Source organism: Chelonoidis abingdonii, chromosome 1 (assembly GCF_003597395.2).
Source record: "Chelonoidis abingdonii isolate Lonesome George chromosome 1, CheloAbing_2.0, whole genome shotgun sequence".
Lineage (NCBI taxonomy): Eukaryota > Metazoa > Chordata > Testudines > Testudinidae > Chelonoidis > Chelonoidis abingdonii.
The window spans coordinates 58,379,549-58,396,955 of NC_133769.1; the positions used below are offsets into that span (position 1 = coordinate 58,379,549).

The following is a 17,407-nucleotide window of genomic DNA, read 5'->3' on the forward strand; positions in this document are numbered from 1 at the left end:
AGAGGAAATAATTTGTTCAAAGAAAATTCCTCTCATGTTTGTGGAAATAAAATCATCCAGTACAATAAGAGCAATAATTTCACTTTAGATCTAAGGCTATTTAAACCTTGCAAATTACTTCAGTATAATTTATGTCACTCATGGGTGTGAAGAATCCACACCCTCTGAGCAACATAGGTTATACCAGGAGTAGGCAACCTATGGCACATGTGCCAAAGACAGCACACGAGCTGATTTTCAGTGGCACTCACACTGCCCAGGTCCTAGCCACTGCTCTGGGGGGCTCTGCATTTTAATTTAATTTTAAATGAAGCTTCTTAAACATTTTGAAACCTTATTTACTTTACATAAAACAATAGTTTAGTTACATATTATAGAAAGAGACCTTAAATTAGAATGCATAAATGAAGAGTCGGCACACCACTTCTGAAAGGTTGCCAACCCCTGTTATACTGACCAAAGCACAAGTGTAGACAGTGCTATGTTGGCCAGAGAGCTTCTCTTACCAACATAGCTACCACCTCTCGCAGAGACAGGACTTATTAAGCCGATGGGAGAGCTCTCTCCTGTAGTCTTAGAGCATCTTCACCAGAAGCGCTACAACAATACAGCTGCCCGGCTGTAAATGATGTAGTGTAGACATAGCCAAGATCTCTTCCTATTCTCATAAAGCAACAGGCAAGAGGGAGTAGGATAAAGCTGGGAACTTAATGTTCTGGTAGCTACTAAAAGATGCAATTGCTAGTTATGGTTGTAGTAGGACTGTGATGCATATCTTGACCCCTAGCACAATTATAGGTGTGTCCTATTCTCAGCTATGAGATCAATGTATCATGTTTACGAGTCACACTTAAAGTCCAAGTCATTTTGGAAGGTGATCCAAGTACTAGATATACACTACTTTAGAATATCCTTCTGTAGAACTAATGAAATTAAAGTGAGATGTTTATTTGAAATGAGGTAGATCAGGGTTCAGCAACCTTTGGCATGTGGCTCATCAGGATAAGCCCCCTGGTGGGCCAGGCCAGTTTGTTTACCTGCCGTGTCCACAGGTTTGGCTGATCACAGCTCCCACTGGCTGCAGTTCGCCATCCCAGGCCAATGAGGGCGGCGGGAAACGGTGTAGGCCGAGGAATGTGCTGGCCGCCACTTCCGGCCACCCTCACTGGCCTAGGACAGCGAACTGCAGCCAGTAGGAGCTGTGATCGCCCAAACCTGTGGACACGGCAGGTAAACAAACTGGCCTGGCCCGCCAGGGTGCTTACTCTGGCAAGCCACGTGCCGAGGGCTGCTGATCCCTGAGGTAGATCATATTTTTAAAGTGTCACTAACTACTTGAAGTCTCACCTGAAATTTTCTACTTCTCACTTATCACTGTATTATATACAGTAATGTGTTTGTCAAACTGTTACCTTTCAAAACTTAATTCTGCTTAGTGACCCATAAATAAAGAAGTCTACTTTAAAAAAAAAAAAAAAAGTTTCATTAAGCAGTTAATTTTGGACTGCACCATGGAATAGCAAGCCTAAAGTAAGTTTCATACGAAAGGAGTAACTACATCAGCAAATATACTGAAGAGTTCAGACAATAGTATCTTTGGTCTGGTCTTCACACTCTTAAGCTAGAACAGTAATTGGATATATTCAGCTTTGTAACTAATCCTGTTGATTCAGAAATATAACAGGGAAGATGAGTAGCTGCTCAAAATATTAGTGGCTCTCATACAGTGATCAGATATACAGTTATTGGTACACATCTACTCTACCATGTAGATTTTCTTAGACTGGTTGTCAGTTTTCTAAAGGGTGAAATTATTGCCTTGTGCCAGCAGATGGATCTGCCCAGTGCTCATCACTGATCCCTCTAGAACAGTGGTTCCCAAACTGGGGTTCATGAACCCCCGAGGGTTTGCGAAATGTTACAGCAGGTTCTTGGGAAAAAAATCCCTAATGGCAGACAGAGCTGTCCCTAGGGATCCCAGGCAGCATGGGGCCAGCAGCCCAGAGCCCCTGCACTTCCAAGAGCTAAGCAGATCAAAGCAAGCATATCTCACACTGAGGAGATTTAAACTTCAAGACTCCTTTTAAGAAAATGGAAAGGGAGGTGGATATTTTTTTTGCTGTTTTTAAAATTAAATAGGCAGCTAGTATTGTTTTTCAAATTGTTATGAAGAACAAGTTTAAGCTTTGTTGTGATGTGCGTTGTTTGCCTGGACTGATCAAGACCTGAACGTTTGTGTAGGAGGAACTCTTTGAGTTGACTTCTTAAATACCTTCATGCTGTTTCACATCCGATACTCCTTGATGAAACATACGAGCCTTGTCTTAGAACAGGTTTATTCAAAGTGATACAAGCTACAAAAGTGAGATCTTGAAAGAGTGTTGCGTTTTCATAATGTAATAAAATACTATAATAAATAATAATAATAAATAGTGTGCAATAAGCATGTCATAAAAACAAATTTTATATTTTCAAAATCATTGCTTTTATACTCAGGTAAAGGAGAAAAATCTCTGGAAGTATTCATTTTTAGGAGGGGGTTCACAAGACTTGACAGATTAAAAGAAGTTGACAGATTGTTAAAGTTTGGGAACCATTAGAGGCCACTCCAAATAACACTGTAGGACATTTTATGTCTTCTACTGTCAGCATGGAAACTTGTCTCTGTTTAGAAAGATATACAAGCTGTCAGTCAGTCATGGTTTTGTACTTCTCATAGTTTCTTAATAAAAATCAATTAAAAAAAACACAAAATAAATCTGGAAAATCCTTAACATCCTCTTGTTTTGTGCTATCCTCACAGGTCATCTTGGCATATAAATTAAGCCTGGAGAAAGAATGTCAGACCATCAGAGACAGAAATCACATTTGAAGTGTGACCAATGATGGCATAAATTGAAAAAAGAAAAAAATCTTATGCCTTCATTGCAGCAAAGAAAGTTTTCTTCTTTTTAACCATCAAGTCATAGTCAACAAAACTGTTTCTGGCAGTGAATCAGGGTTGTCTACCTCCTACTCTGTGGACAAAAAATGTCAACCATATTCAGAATGGACTAGCTGATTCCATGAAGGAGAGAGTGTCATTAGCAAGATTGGTATGAATCAAACCCAACCACAGTACTGGGTTGTTCCAATAACCTGTATAAATATCCAATATTTAGGTATGGGAGAATTTTAAAATTTAAGTGTTACATTATTTACAGCTTAATCAAGAATGGGCAGTAACACCTGAGCAAAGAAACAGTCTTTCACTTTACTAAAGGAGACTTTGATTTGTAGTGAGAGGTGTATTTTAGTAGACTGAGCAGAATACCGGTAACCAGAAGTTTAAACTTGGTAGTGAAAATAGTCATGTTTAAATATGAATTCACAATCACATTAGTTGTGGTTAGCACTGCTTCACCCAATTTGCCACTGTAGACAAGGTCAAGGTTGTGTTCAGCACTGTCACTCGTAAGAAACCCTGGTCCCAGTACCATATACCCATGACTTCCTGACATGATACTGAACTGAGAATGTACTACTTCTTTAAACTCAATTTTGAATTATTAATCTCGGAAAGTCAAGCCCAAACTGATTCCCTGTGGCATCAGAAAAAGTCAACCTCTCTTCCTTAGTTGCTCCATCTGTAAAATGGAGAAGATAACCTTGTGAAATGAGTGAGTTTATGCGGTCAAAAAAGCAAACAGGATGTTAGGAATCATTAAAAAGGGGACAGATATTATTGCCCTTATATAAATCCATGGTACGCCCACATCTCGAATACTGTGTACAGATGTGGTCTCCTCACCTCAAAAAAGATATTCTAGCACTAGACAAGGTTCATAAAAGGGCAACTAAAATGATTAGGGGTTTGGAGAGGGTCCCATATGAGGAAATATTAAAGAGGCTAGGCCTCTTCAGCTTGGAAAAAAGGGGAGACTAAGGGGGGATATGATAGAGATATAAAACCATGAGTGATGTGGAGAAAGTGGATAAGGAAGAGTTATTTACTTATTCCCATAATACCAGAACTAGGGGTCACCAAATGAAATTAATAGGTAGCAGGTTTAAAACAAATAAAAGGAAGTTCTTCTTCACACAGCGCACAGTCAACTTGTGGAACTCTTACCTGAGGAGGTTGTGAAGGCTGGGACTATAACATTGTTTAAAAGGGAACTGGATAAATTCATGGTGGTTAAGTCCATAAATGGCTATTAGCCAGGAAGGGTAAAGAATGGTGTCCCTAGCCTCTGTTCATCAGAGGATGGAGATGGATGGCAGGACAGAGATCACTTGATCATTGCCTGTTAGCTTCACTCCCTCTGGGGCACCTGGCATTGGCCACTGTCAGTAGACAGATACTGGGCTAGATGGACCTTTGGTCTGACCGGGTACGGCCGTTCTTATGTTTTTATGACTAGTTAATTTTACAAAGCTCTTTGCAAATGGCATAATAAGTGTCAACTGCTATTTCTGTGTAGGTAACTGCTGTCCTTGGTAATGTTAAGATGTACGAAGTGCACCAAGGATATATAGATGCCAGAGTTATATAATTCCAAAAGAGGACACGACATTGGGGGAGGAGTATCAGAGCCATTTTTCCTTTCAGACCAAGCTACTTGCGGAAACAGCTCCAGTTCTAATCATTTTTCTATGCACTGGAATTTAAAAAAAAACAAAAAACAAAAAAACTGTCTAACCTCAAAGCTTACACCCTATTCCTCCAGTTCCTTTATGGGTAAGAAGTAGGTTGAAACAGCTCCTGAGAGGGAGTGAAGGAAAGAGTGGTCCTTCTCTTAGCTGGGATCTGCAAACTGAAAAACTAAACTAAAAGAAAAGGGCAAGATTGCTATCAGTATGTTGGTTTTAGTAAGGGCAAGGAAGAAGCATCACAAACCACACATGCCCCCAAATATATAAATTACTATTTAAACCTACATTCATTGGAAGGTTGGGAGCATTAACATGGAAGAGGTGCATTCCAGATACCAAAAACATTATTCATAAATCAAACCAGATTCTGACTATTGTGTTTCTGAATGTATGATGTTGAACTGAAGTATCTGAAAACTATTTGTTGAACTATTTTAGCTATCTTTTGTTTATAAATTACTACTTTCCGAACCCTTCTCAGAGTCCGTAAATCAGTTTGCAAATTAAAATGGCAACAGATTAGAGCTAAAACATTTTTTTGCAGTTATACTCATTCTTCAAAGTAACAGGCTTCAAAATGGTTACATATCCTAAGGAATACAGCTGTTGAAAAAATAGATTATTTGTTTGAGGAAGGATGCTACATGACATCTTCAAAACAAAGAAAGTTTCTTTTAAAGATCTGCAGGCACTACCTCACTAATAAAGCTTCACAATCTACAAAGAGAAAAATCTTTCACTAGTGGCTTCATAATTATTAGCCATGCAATTGGATTAAAGAAAAATGTGATTAAAAAAGTTAGCCAGATATACACTAGTGAAACTGAAGTCTATTATCATCTATAGTCACTTAATAATATGAAGAGTTCTTAAGAATGAAGAGTCCATATCCCTAATTATAAATCCACTGTTACATAAAGTATTAAAACTCACATCCTAGAGAAAGGATATTACAGAATTGTTGAATCCAAGTGTGAAACTAATCCTTATGTTAGGATTTCCAGCTCACTGAGTAAGTTCTATGGTCACCTCTGACCAGATAGAAGAGGTCATGATTTGTGAGCTCAGTAAGACACATTTCCTTTCCCAACCCCTGCTGTTTAACTCTGTCCTGCAGGGCAAATTGTTTAACAACTTTTTTGTTAAACTGCTTGTTAACAAGGCTATAGGGAATACAAGATGCATATCACATGCATCCATTCACAATACACTGAAACTGCAGCCCAAAGGGGGGAAGACTAGGAGTTAAATAAGCAGGTGAATGGGATGACCATTCCACCTCATATGATAATTCACCCTAAAGAGGAGCAAGAGTCTGTAACAGCAATATAACCAAAAACCAATATCAGGACTATTCAGTGCATTTCCAACAACAGTATAAGCATTACCAGAAAAACCCACTTTACTGCCGCAACTGGAGTAATTTGTTTTCTGCTTCCCTGTTAAAAATAATGTAATTTTTGAAATCTAGCAAAACATTTGATACCAGATTTGGCACCCAGTACAAAGAAATTTGGACCCAGTTCCAAATATTACAACTTAGGTGTTAGGCATTATCATGACTCAGTCACAGCTGCTTCAGAGGTTTAACTTATTTGCATGTACAGAACATCTAGTGAACTTTCAAAGAAACAGAAATGTACTTTATTAGATAAAGACATACAGCAGAATTCAAAGACCTCTACAGTGTATTCATTGCTAACTATATGTTGATTGGCCTTATAAATCAAGCTGATGTGTTTTCTACATTTTCCAAATACACCTCTACCCCAATATACTGCTGTCCTGGGAAGCCAAAAAAATCTTACTGCGTTATAGGTGAAACCAAGTTATATCGAACTTGCTTTGATCCACCTAAGTGCGCAGCTCCCCCCCCCCGCAGGCCCCCAGTGCTGCTTTACCCTGTTATATCCGAATTCGTTTTATACTGGGTCGCGTTACATGGGATAGAGGTGTAATGCCTAATCTAAGTATGTACACCAACCAACAGCAGAGTTGAGTAATTCACACACACGCACACTTGCCAAAATAAAGATAATTTTTCACACTGGAAATCTGGCATTACTTTCTTTTGTGATTTCAGACTTTTATTTTCGTGAATAATGCCTTCTGATATTGCAAAGACAGACTGCTTAAATTTAACAAAAGGAGGAAACACTACGACAAAGCATTGTCTTTGCCAAAATGTCTGATTTGGGCTATGTTATTTGGCTCCATCTTGGGATATAAATACAAACTACATGTTGTGGTTATACAAGAACCAATGGTTTAGGAAGCACTGTTCTAATAAGATCTTTATCTTCCATAATGGGGTACACAGATTTTAAAAAAAGAGAGAAAAAGAAATCTAGCCCTTTACAGTCTCCTATTGATTTTTTTTTTTTTAATTTCTATTTTAAACGACCATAGGAAACAGCAGCCAGACTTTACTCCAATGTACACATATACTCAGGTTTCACCCCGTCACCTGTTGGCTCCTGAACAACACTCTTCTTTGTTAAAGCTTACAGCACACTCATTGGAAACAAGTTTCCAGAGAAAATACTTCAAGGAAGTGTTCAAGAAGTCACAAGGCTAGAATTGTAAAAACAAAATTCCACACATAGCCCAGTTTATTCTGACACAGATTAATGAGGAAAATTTAAATATACATACATGCACATTTTTAAAAGGTCATCTTATCTGTCAAATGTTCTATCAGCTGAAGATTCTGAAAAACTGGTATTGATTGTTCCTTCTCATTATCATAAAAGTTTTTTTAAAAAAATGATAAAAGGGGGTTAATAATTACAAGCTAAAACCATGAGTGTAGTTACATTTCATAGCAACAAGCATGTATAGCAAACAATAGGCAAAACCCCTGCTCAGTGCTCAATTCTAAATACCAGACATACTGCCAACAGAAATCCTCTCTTAAACCTATTATTTCAAGGCCAAGTCATTGCGGAGCCTAGCTTAAAATGATCATTCTAATCTTAGAGGGACCACTTGCATTTCAGGCAGGCCTTGTGTCCAAGGGCCAGCTGACGACAAAGTGCACATGTAACAACTCACCAATGGGAGGTTTGTTGAGTGAGTGAATGGGATCAAATGTGATGCCATCTCGTATGTCAAGTAGCACAGGAGAAGTCTGTGAACAGTTGGAGCAGACGCAGCGCAAACAGACCTGGCTTTCTTAGCTCACAGCAGTAATAATGTATCAGCGTCCAATTAACCTCCCTTGCAGCCGAGTCCTAACGGTTAAGTGGCTACAAGGAACGGCACATTACCTCTTTAAAAAGGGAGCCCAGGTGCAAGCTGCAGCGGGAGGCGAAGTCCCCCAGCTCCGACCCCTGCAGACTCGTCGCTCGCTGCTTCCCCTCGCCACTTGCCATTGCTATTTTCAACCAAGTCTCCTTCCGCCACCCCCACCCTCCACAGCTTTACATACCAAGAAACGAAACAGGACACAGCAGCCGGCAGATGCCAGATCGCAGCCGCCACAGCCCAGGTGGGGCCGCCAGCTCCCGTGCCCGCCGGCCAAGGCAGAGCGAGCGCCCAGCCCCGGGGAGCCGGGGAGTGAGGGGCTCGGCTCCCGCGCCGCCGGGCCCCGGGGAGAGCGGCTCCCTTGCCGCATCACTGGGCGATGGAAACTGGGGACCCCTCAAGAGCCTCGCCCCCTCCCCAGGGCGCTCTGGCTGCGTCCCGCGGCAGCCAGAGCGCCCCCGCACCGACCTGCAGGCGCCTTACCTTCGGCTCCCGGCCGGCGGGCGGCGCCGGGCTCTCGGGGCAGTGACCAGCGCAGGCGGGAGCGCACGGGACAGCTGCCCGCCGCGCTGCTGCTTTCCCCACCTCAGCAGCCCTGCAGCGTCCGGCCCGCCGCGTGCACACTACCTGCGCCTCCCTCCGCCTGAGGCGGGGCGGGCACCCCCTCGTCCCCTCCCGCCAGGTTGCAGAGACAGCACAGAGCAGCCTCCCGGGCACAAGCCCTGCCCCTCCCCACATGCACGGATAGTTTTTAAATACAGCCCTCAGGCAGCCTCCTCCCCAGCCCTCGGGCAGCTTCCTCAGAGCCCCCCCCCCACAGCCCAGTCTCCTCAAAGTCCTCCGAGACCCCCCCGGCTTCCTAACAGTCCACCAGCCTCCCCACACACACGCACAGCCCCTGACCCCCTTACCGCCCGCCTCCCCAACACACCCACCTCAAGAAGATCCTTACTCCTCTCCGAGGCTGTTTGCAACATCCTCCAACTCAAACACTAGCTCCCGCCAGGAGTGTCCCTAGGCCACGTGCCCCCCCCCCCTTTCCCACACACAGATGTTCTCATTAACCCCCCACGTCAATGGTGCACAGCGCAGCGGGGGGAGGGACGAGCCCTCACCGATACAGCACCAAGGCTACAGCTGCTGGAGGAGGCAGAAGGTACCAGAACAACAAGGGCCTCTTTTTGGCAGGCAGTGTTCAGAATCATCCTTCCCTTTCATTCACATCACTGACTAAGAAGATGCACTGGGGAAGGACCCGCTACAAGGCAAAAAGGTTCCCTCAGCCAAATAGCTACTCCAGGGACTGAATATTTTTAGAAGTCATAAAAACTTAAAAGTCACAATACTGAGTACATATATTAATTCCCCCGCCCCAGTTTGGTTCCCTAATGCTATTTGTGCTTGTAATAGATCTCCCACCACACCCCCCATTGTGTGGAAAGCCTTCCTGCCTATATATCAGAGTGTACTAAGATTTGACCTCTGTTCAGTCTATAATTCCTCCAACATTAATCCTTAGACTATCCACTTCCAGGAACTGTCAGTCATCTGTGATCCTATATAAACGACAAGTTACCCCAAATTACAAGAGTTACTTGAGAAATCCCTTATCTTCCACTTACTTCCATTTCATAAGCTCCAGGGAGCTAAATCAGTTCTACAAGCACTGATGCAAACATTTTAAAACGCCTATGTAAACTTCCCTTTTCTTTCCAACACACCACTCTCAGAATATGCGAGGCCCCCTTCCTTAACAATTATTTCGAAACTTGTCCATAACAATGAAATCAGCTCACTGGGCCAGAATTTAACAAGATTCTGACCATTTTGAAGAGGTCCTTAACATATGTAAAGTCAGGCAAGCCTGATAAAGAGAGCTATTTTGTGTCACTCCATGAAAGGAACAATGCCAGGTAAAAGTCTGCGTACTTAAATCAAACAGGATAGTGGAAGGTGTCAAAAGTGAGCCACTAGCAAAATTCAAAGCAGCCCCATGAATAGTATTATACAAATGTGACAAATATTTTATATAGGATTTAATACAAAAAACCCCCTTCATTATATACATTACTAAACTGAAGCAAGAGGAAACAATGTCAAAGTAGTACAGTCAATGCTTTCATGTGCAAGACTGAAAGGTGTACTAGGGCATCACAATAAATCTGGTTATTGTATATATTTGCATAATTACAAATAAAGAAATTAAGAACTCTTTAATAGCTATATAATCGGTCTAAAATCATTCATTTTATACACATTAGATATCAGTACCTAGAGACTATGGCCAATAGTAGACTGTAAATGCTGCCTTACATACAAAGGTGACACTATCAAATACTACATATATGTATTTACAGTTGCTGTAGTATTTGAGAGTCACATGATGTCTCTGCATTTATCAAGCGCTGGTGGACAAAAAGCAATGTAAGGTAGACTGTCAATTTTTTAAAAAAAATGTTACCCAAGAACAATTTTTCTCTCACAGGGCACAGTTAAGGAGTTTAGTTGCACATATGGTTCTGCACACAACTAAACAATGGGCCCCATTGTAAAGCTTAAAATTTAAAAATACACAACCATGTTGCTGTAAATAGTTCAGTGAAATGAATAGCTCAATGGTAAAACTCTGAGTAGTTTCTCTCTCTCTCCAGTACCAAGTACAGAGGAGGAAAATGTTAGTATTTATTAGAGGGCATAGATACCAGAGGCTTATGGCTTTAAGTATAGAGTCTATTTAGAAAAGATTTAGCCCCGGTCAGATAACAGTGTTTGTAATACAGACATGCTTGGCTAGCAGCCAGTGTTGATTCCATCTTTGACAATAAACATTCAAAAAGGGAGGAACCTCCTTTTACTTCACTCTGCATTTTTAAAAGGTGGAGCCTTTCCTCCAGCTCAAAATGAACTGGCTTTTGCGGCTTCCCTCCCCCATTTGACTTCAAAGGCTGGCAGGCAGTTTCCTCTGCAGAACTGTGAATTTAACCATGAACACCTAGGTCATATTTCCTTTTTCCTACTCCTAACTGTTCTTTGCTTTCCTAGGGAAATCATTATCAAAGATAATTTATTAGTACTGTATCTCTGGGTCAAAGGCATAAATGCCTCTTGTTCTGAATGAATCTATGTCGCATTTTTGTAGAGATGTCTAGTGTTGGACAGGTCACAACATCAATCAGACATGCGCTCCTTTCTCCTCAAGCGTGGCATAGACGCATATTCTCCAGTAGTAAAGCATCTAATATGAAATTATACGAGGCTGATCACTTCTAAAACTTTTGTTTAAAATCAACAGTACACTAGCTAACTAGATAAGGCTTCATGATTATCCAATTATGTACAGTATTCAACTATTTGTATGGAGGGTGGAAGTGTCAACTACTGTGGAACATTCACAGTTACTTGTTTGTTACATTTTCCAGAGCATTGTCAACTTCACAGTTTATTGCATATGAGATAGTAATGAAGTAGTTAGCAGACAATTAATGCTTCCTACTAAAATTAAATCTGAATGAGACAGACTATATCCACAGGGTGCTAAGAGGAGTCAATCTTGTCTGAAAGGATTGTTATTGTCAAGGGCAAACACATTCAGAAAAGGAAAGGCATGAGTCATAACTGGACCCCTCAACGGCTGCCTTTTGTTTCAGTTAGGTGGACGACTGGTGTGGATTGCTTTTTGGATGACTGCTAAGAAGAAAACAATCTAGCTTTATTCGACTGCAACCATTTTCCCACATATCCAACCTGTATCAATACTTAATTTTATGAGGTGAAAAAGATTGCTTTAAAATTATCTATTCATGATATAGAACCAATCATTCCAAAATAAATTTGTTGGTGGAGAGGGGTCCATTTATGAACACAGTTCATTTATCTGAAAATATTATACCTCTTTTACATGGGAAACAAGATGCAATTTCATGCATGAAGTTAAGCTACTTATTGCTACTGGCTGGGTAACATTAAGACAAATCAACATTTTAGTCATGAATTCTAAAATGAGAATATCCAATTTAGTATGTCAGGGCATACATAAACTGCAACATGGAACAGGAAGAAACTTTTCCTCTTCCATGAAAACACCATGGCATAGTTGATTAATAATGATCGGGCATTACTGGACCACAAGGATATGAAGTTTGAAGGACCAATGGTCTGGTCCATTAAGTCAAATCTGATCACAAATTAACAGCATTAGAAATCACTGATGAAAAATATGTGATCTCTGTTACAAAAAATAGGTCAATATTGCTTCACAAGACATGCAGTCAGACATTAAAATTCCCTTTGCAGTTTGAGAGGAGCTTTCTCTATTTAAACTGTAGTAGAGTGACTAACTTGATCAATATTTTAATTCTGTTTCACCATTCTAAATCCAATGGAAGCACGTAAATCTCTTAAAAAGACACATGCCTGAAAGAAACATTACAGATTCATTCAATGCTGGGTAAAAGGTGTGGTGGTGATGGCATGGCCAGAGACAGCAAGGAGTCCAGCATTGTCTGCAGCGACATCATTATAAATGGCAGACCCAGATACCCATGGACCCACAATATGAAACCTATGAGAAGAAAAATAAAATATTCATCTGCCATCTGTGTCTAGTTATCACAACACCTATCTGATAACCAGCCCCAAGTCTGGTAGGACAGGTGCTGCTCTGCTCTGCTCTGTTCTTTTCCCTTTGCTCGCCTGTCATTGGCTCTACTTGTTCTGTATGGGTGGACCACTGCACTTGTACAGAATCATTCTGAAGTCAAGGGGATTCCACAGAGTTGTGAGACCTGTCCATTACTGGGAGGGGGGGAATAGCAATCTCTCTGGTATATCAGCCAGTCAGCTTCCCATGCCTCAATCCAAGTTCATTTGCATGAAGTAATTCTATTGATAATAACCACCATGATTTTTTAAACTGTTTTTTAATGAAGTCACAATAACTTTTTAAATTAAAAAGTCAAGTGTGGCATGTATTCATTCAGATGTCATCAATTTCAGTATTTTTATTTGTTGAGTTGAATAATCTCCCTCTGGTGGCCAACTGAACCTCTCTACCAATTCCATTCATCATTAATTAAAAATGGAAACAGCAGAAACACATTTATTCTCCCTCACCTCCCCCTCGATGCATTATATTTGCTGTTGAATATTAACAGCCCATATCTTTTCTATCCTTTTTTCTTGGAAACTTCTATGGACAACTAGAAAACTAATGAGGCATAAACTCTCTGAGGCAGTGATTGTTGCTCACTATGGGTAGGTCTACACTGAAAAAAAGCTACAGCAGAACAGCTGAGACACATAGGGCTTGTCTACACTTACAATGCTGCAATGGCGCAGCTGAAGAAACTACATGCACTGATGGGAGAGCTTCTCCCCCTCAATGTAGGTACTCCACCTCCCTGAGGACAGGTCTATACTACAAACTTGTACCAGTGCAGCTGCGCCACTGTAGTGCTTCTGGTGAAGACACTAAATCAATGGGAAAGAGTGCTCCTGTTGGCTAATAATTCCACCTCCGCGAGAGATGGTAGCTATGTCAGCAGGAGATCTCCTACCAACACAGTGCTGTCTATGGGTATGTGGGTGGGTGTGTTAAGGTCGCTATAACTACATCACTCAGGGTGTGGATTTTCCACACCCCTGAGAAACATAATTATACCAACATAAGTTTGTAGCATAGACCAGGGCATTGGTGTGGTTATGTAAGTTTCCAGTGTAGAGTAGCCCAAAGTGTTTCTACAGTGCTTTGCACAATGAGTTATTGATCTCCTCTGGGGTCGTTTTGCACTACTGTAATACAAATAAATAATCACAGATATCAAATTAATGAAACCGCCTACCCATTGAAGTTAGTGAAAAGACTCACATTGACTTCATTAGGCTTTGAATCAGGCCCCAGTCATGCAAAGCTAAATGCACATTTTGCTTTGGGAGGTAGCATAGTCTAACAAACATGGCATCGGACTGGGAGTCAAGAGTCCTGAATTTCATTCCTGGGCCAGGCATAGATCTGCTGTATGGTCTCAAGGCATTTCACGTCTTTTTACTCATTTCTTTAGTACATAGAGGCTCCAGCCAAAATCAGTGACCATTGCACTGGGCACTGTACAAACACATAGTAAGAGACAATACCTGCTCTAAAGAGCTTACAATCTAAACGGACATGAAGACAAAGGGTGGGAAGGGAACAGGCAACAAAGGCTGAAGGTCATATAGCTGGTCAGCAGCAAAGCCAGGAATATAACCCAGGTCTACTGAGTTCTAGGCCTCTGTGTGTATGTCTACAGTGCAGCTGGGAATGAGCTTCCCAGCCCGGGAACTCAAGCTAGCAGGGCTCAACCCACTGCAGCTGCGCAGCTGTAGTGCTTCAGTGAAGACGCTACCTACATTGTTGGTAGGGATTTTCCAGTCAACATTCCAGAGGCAGTAGCTAGGTCAATGGGAGAATTCTCCTATCAACCTAGCACTGTCTACACTGGGGATTAGGTCAGTTTAAGTGCACCGCTCAAGGGTGTGGATTTTTCACACCCCTGAACAATGTAGATGTACCAGGCCTCAGAATAGCAGCATAGATGTTGCTGCTTGGTAAGCAGCTTGGGCTCTCAAGCCCAACCGATGCTAGCCCCAGGGTCTGAGCTTGGATGGCTAGCCTTCGTCTCTGCCGAAGCCATAATGTCCATGCTGCTATTTTTAACATGCTATCTTGAGCCACACTAGCACAAGTCTGTCTCCCTGGTCTAAGAAATTCATACCCAGCTGCAATGTAGACATGTTTCTCCTCTCACCTTTTGTCTTAATTTCTAAATTCTCTGGAACAGGCAGTATATCAATAGGTGCTTGTAAAATTTTTAGAACACTGAAGCCTCAATCTCAGTTGGAGCCTCTAGGCAGTACCGTAATATGGATCATTTATACATATGAATACCGTGCTACTCACATGCACAAAATCAAGCCAGTGCCTAATGTTTGCAGGACATGGGCCTAAATACGTTTTTATTTAAACACTGTTTAAAACATTGAGTTAATAAACTAATAAACCCCTGCCCCAGAAAAAAGAAACACACTATAAACTGAGGCTATGTTTACACTAACACTTTTGTCGGTATAACTTAAGTCGCTCAAGGGAGTGAAAAACACACCCTGCCAGTGACATAAGTTACACTGACAAAAGTGCCAGTGTGGACAGTGCTATGTTGGTAGGAGACAGACACTCTCCCATCTACATAGCTACTATCGCTCATTGGGGGTGGTTTAATTATTTCAATGGGAGAGAGTTCTCCTCTCAAAATAGAGCGGTACAGCACTCTAGTGTAAACATGGCCTTATGGAAGAAAAGATGTGGCTGTTAAATATTTAACATTCCTCACCCCTATAGTAGGGGCTTAGACAGACCACATCACACACCTGAGATCTCCAATGAAATCATGGAAGACCACATGAGAATTCTTGTCATGTCTAAAAAGTAAGAGAATTAAAAGCCAATAACAAGCTGGAAGACAACTTTTACATATATTTAAAAAAATTAAAAGCCAGGAACAAAAACCTCTTAGGACTTCTTTTTAAATCTTTTAATTCTGGAGATTCTCTCTCTTCAGCTGACTGGTTCGTTGCTTCTTGCTCCAAACCACTGCCCTTTCAGCATCCATTTCACCTCAGCCTTACTCTACCTCAGGGGTTCTCAAACGGGGGTCAGGACCCCTCAGGGGTTGCGAGGTTATTACATGGAGGGTCACGAGCTGTCAAGCCTCCACCCCGAATCCCGCTTTGCCTCCAGCATTTATAACGGTGTTAAATATATTTAAAAGTGTTTTTCATTTTTAAGGGGGATGTGGGGTGTGCACTCAGAGGCTTCTATGTGAAAGGGAGTCACCAGGACAAAAGTTTGAGACCCACTGCTCTACCTGCTCTCCATGTTCCTCTCCCTATATAACTTCCCTCTCTCCTTTCAGTATCTTCCTCCTTTTTTCTTAGTCTTTGTATTCAGCTCATCCCTTCTTACCAAAATCATATGTCAGTCACTTTTTTTTATTGGGAACCAAGAAAGTGACCAATGTGGAGAAGGGACATAACCTCAGTACCCATTGCCAAGAGAACATGTGTGTTCTAAAAGAAGTCTTTGGTGGGAAGAAAAGTGTAAACAATTTTTATTTATCACAATCAAGTTGTTTAGGCTTAGAATACAAGTGACCTCAAAATAATATTGTGTCTTCAAAGGGCCTTTTAAGTTTCCAATTCAATAAACAATCCTGAGTAAAGCTAATTCTTCAAATGACTGGATGGCTCAGGCAGTTTGTAATAGGATATGAAAGCTTTCACCTTAGGGTGTTAAAACAAATTCATACTAGGTTGGTAGTAAAGGAGAGTTGCTACCATCTGATTTCTGCGCTGTGGTCTGTAAGAAATTAGCGATGCCAGTTTAGTTTCATACTCAACAATTAACCATGTCACTGAACATCACTAACAATGACACTAGTACTTGCTTGTTGGCTGTCTCAGAAGACACTCAGGACTGAATAATGAAAGAGAATGAATTAACCTCTCATGCTTCCCTCTCAGGCTACGTCTACACTACCCGCCGTATCGGCAGGTTACAATCGATTGCTCGGGGATCAATATATTGCGTCTCATCTAGACACGATATATCGATCCCCGAGCGTGCTTATATCAATTCCGGAACTCCACCAACTCCAATGGAGTTCCAGAATCGACAGGGGGAGCCGCGGACATCAATCCCGCGCGGTGAGGACGGGTGAGTAATCCGATCTTAGATATTCGACTTCAGCTACGTTATTCACGTAGCTGAAGTTGCGTATCTAAGATCGATTTTTCCCCGTAGTGTAGACCAGCCCTCAGTTTGGGTGATGGCACAACTTGCACTAAACTTTACTGGTTCTTTGGATACAAAAAGACTTCACTCTACACTGTTATTCTGCTACCTTCCACAATCACTGAATTCATTGCAACAGTTGTTTTAATTATATGAAACAAGATCCAATCCTACAAATTTAACTTAGGGCATAACTATAAAAAGTTGGGAATGTGCAATAGGGTGACTAATAGCTTCAATGCACATCTTATGTGCCTAAGAATGCTTCCACTTAAGTCAAACAGCAAAACTCTCATTAACCTTCATGAGAGCAGGATCAGGCTGTATGTTACAAACCACATGAAATTTGACAGAACCCATACATCCAAAACATGTATATTATTTCTGATTCTATGAAAAAACATATCATACCTTAAACTCTTTATCTGTAAATCAAACTTTGGGTCTAAGGGCATCTCCAAACTAGAAACGCTACAGTGGCACAGCTGCAGCACTGTTACCTAGACACTTACTACAGTGATAGAAAGAGCTCTTCCATTGGTGCAGTAAACCCACCTCTCCAAACGGTGGCAGCTAGGTCAACAGAAGAATTCTTATGTTGACCCAGGCATGTCTACACCAGAGCTTAGGTTGGCTTAATTACATCACACAGGTTATGACATTTTTCACAGCCCTGAGTGATGTAGTTAAGCTGACCTA

At 41.4% G+C, this 17,407-nt stretch overlaps 1 protein-coding gene across 6 annotated transcripts in view; it reads right to left on the reverse strand.

The window, feature by feature from the left end:
• Nucleotides 1-17,407, reverse strand: part of PRICKLE1 (prickle planar cell polarity protein 1) — a 113,287-nt gene that overhangs the window by 10,685 nt on the left and 85,195 nt on the right. Inside the window, exon 1 of one of the 6 annotated variants that reach the window (XM_032804596.2) lies at nt 8,997-9,158. The exons of the other annotated variants lie outside the window; for them this stretch is intronic. The gene's annotated coding sequence lies outside the window, so the exon portion shown is untranslated. Of the gene's footprint in view, nt 1-8,996; nt 9,159-17,407 lie in introns of those variants that run through there. 6 annotated transcript variants of the gene reach the window in all.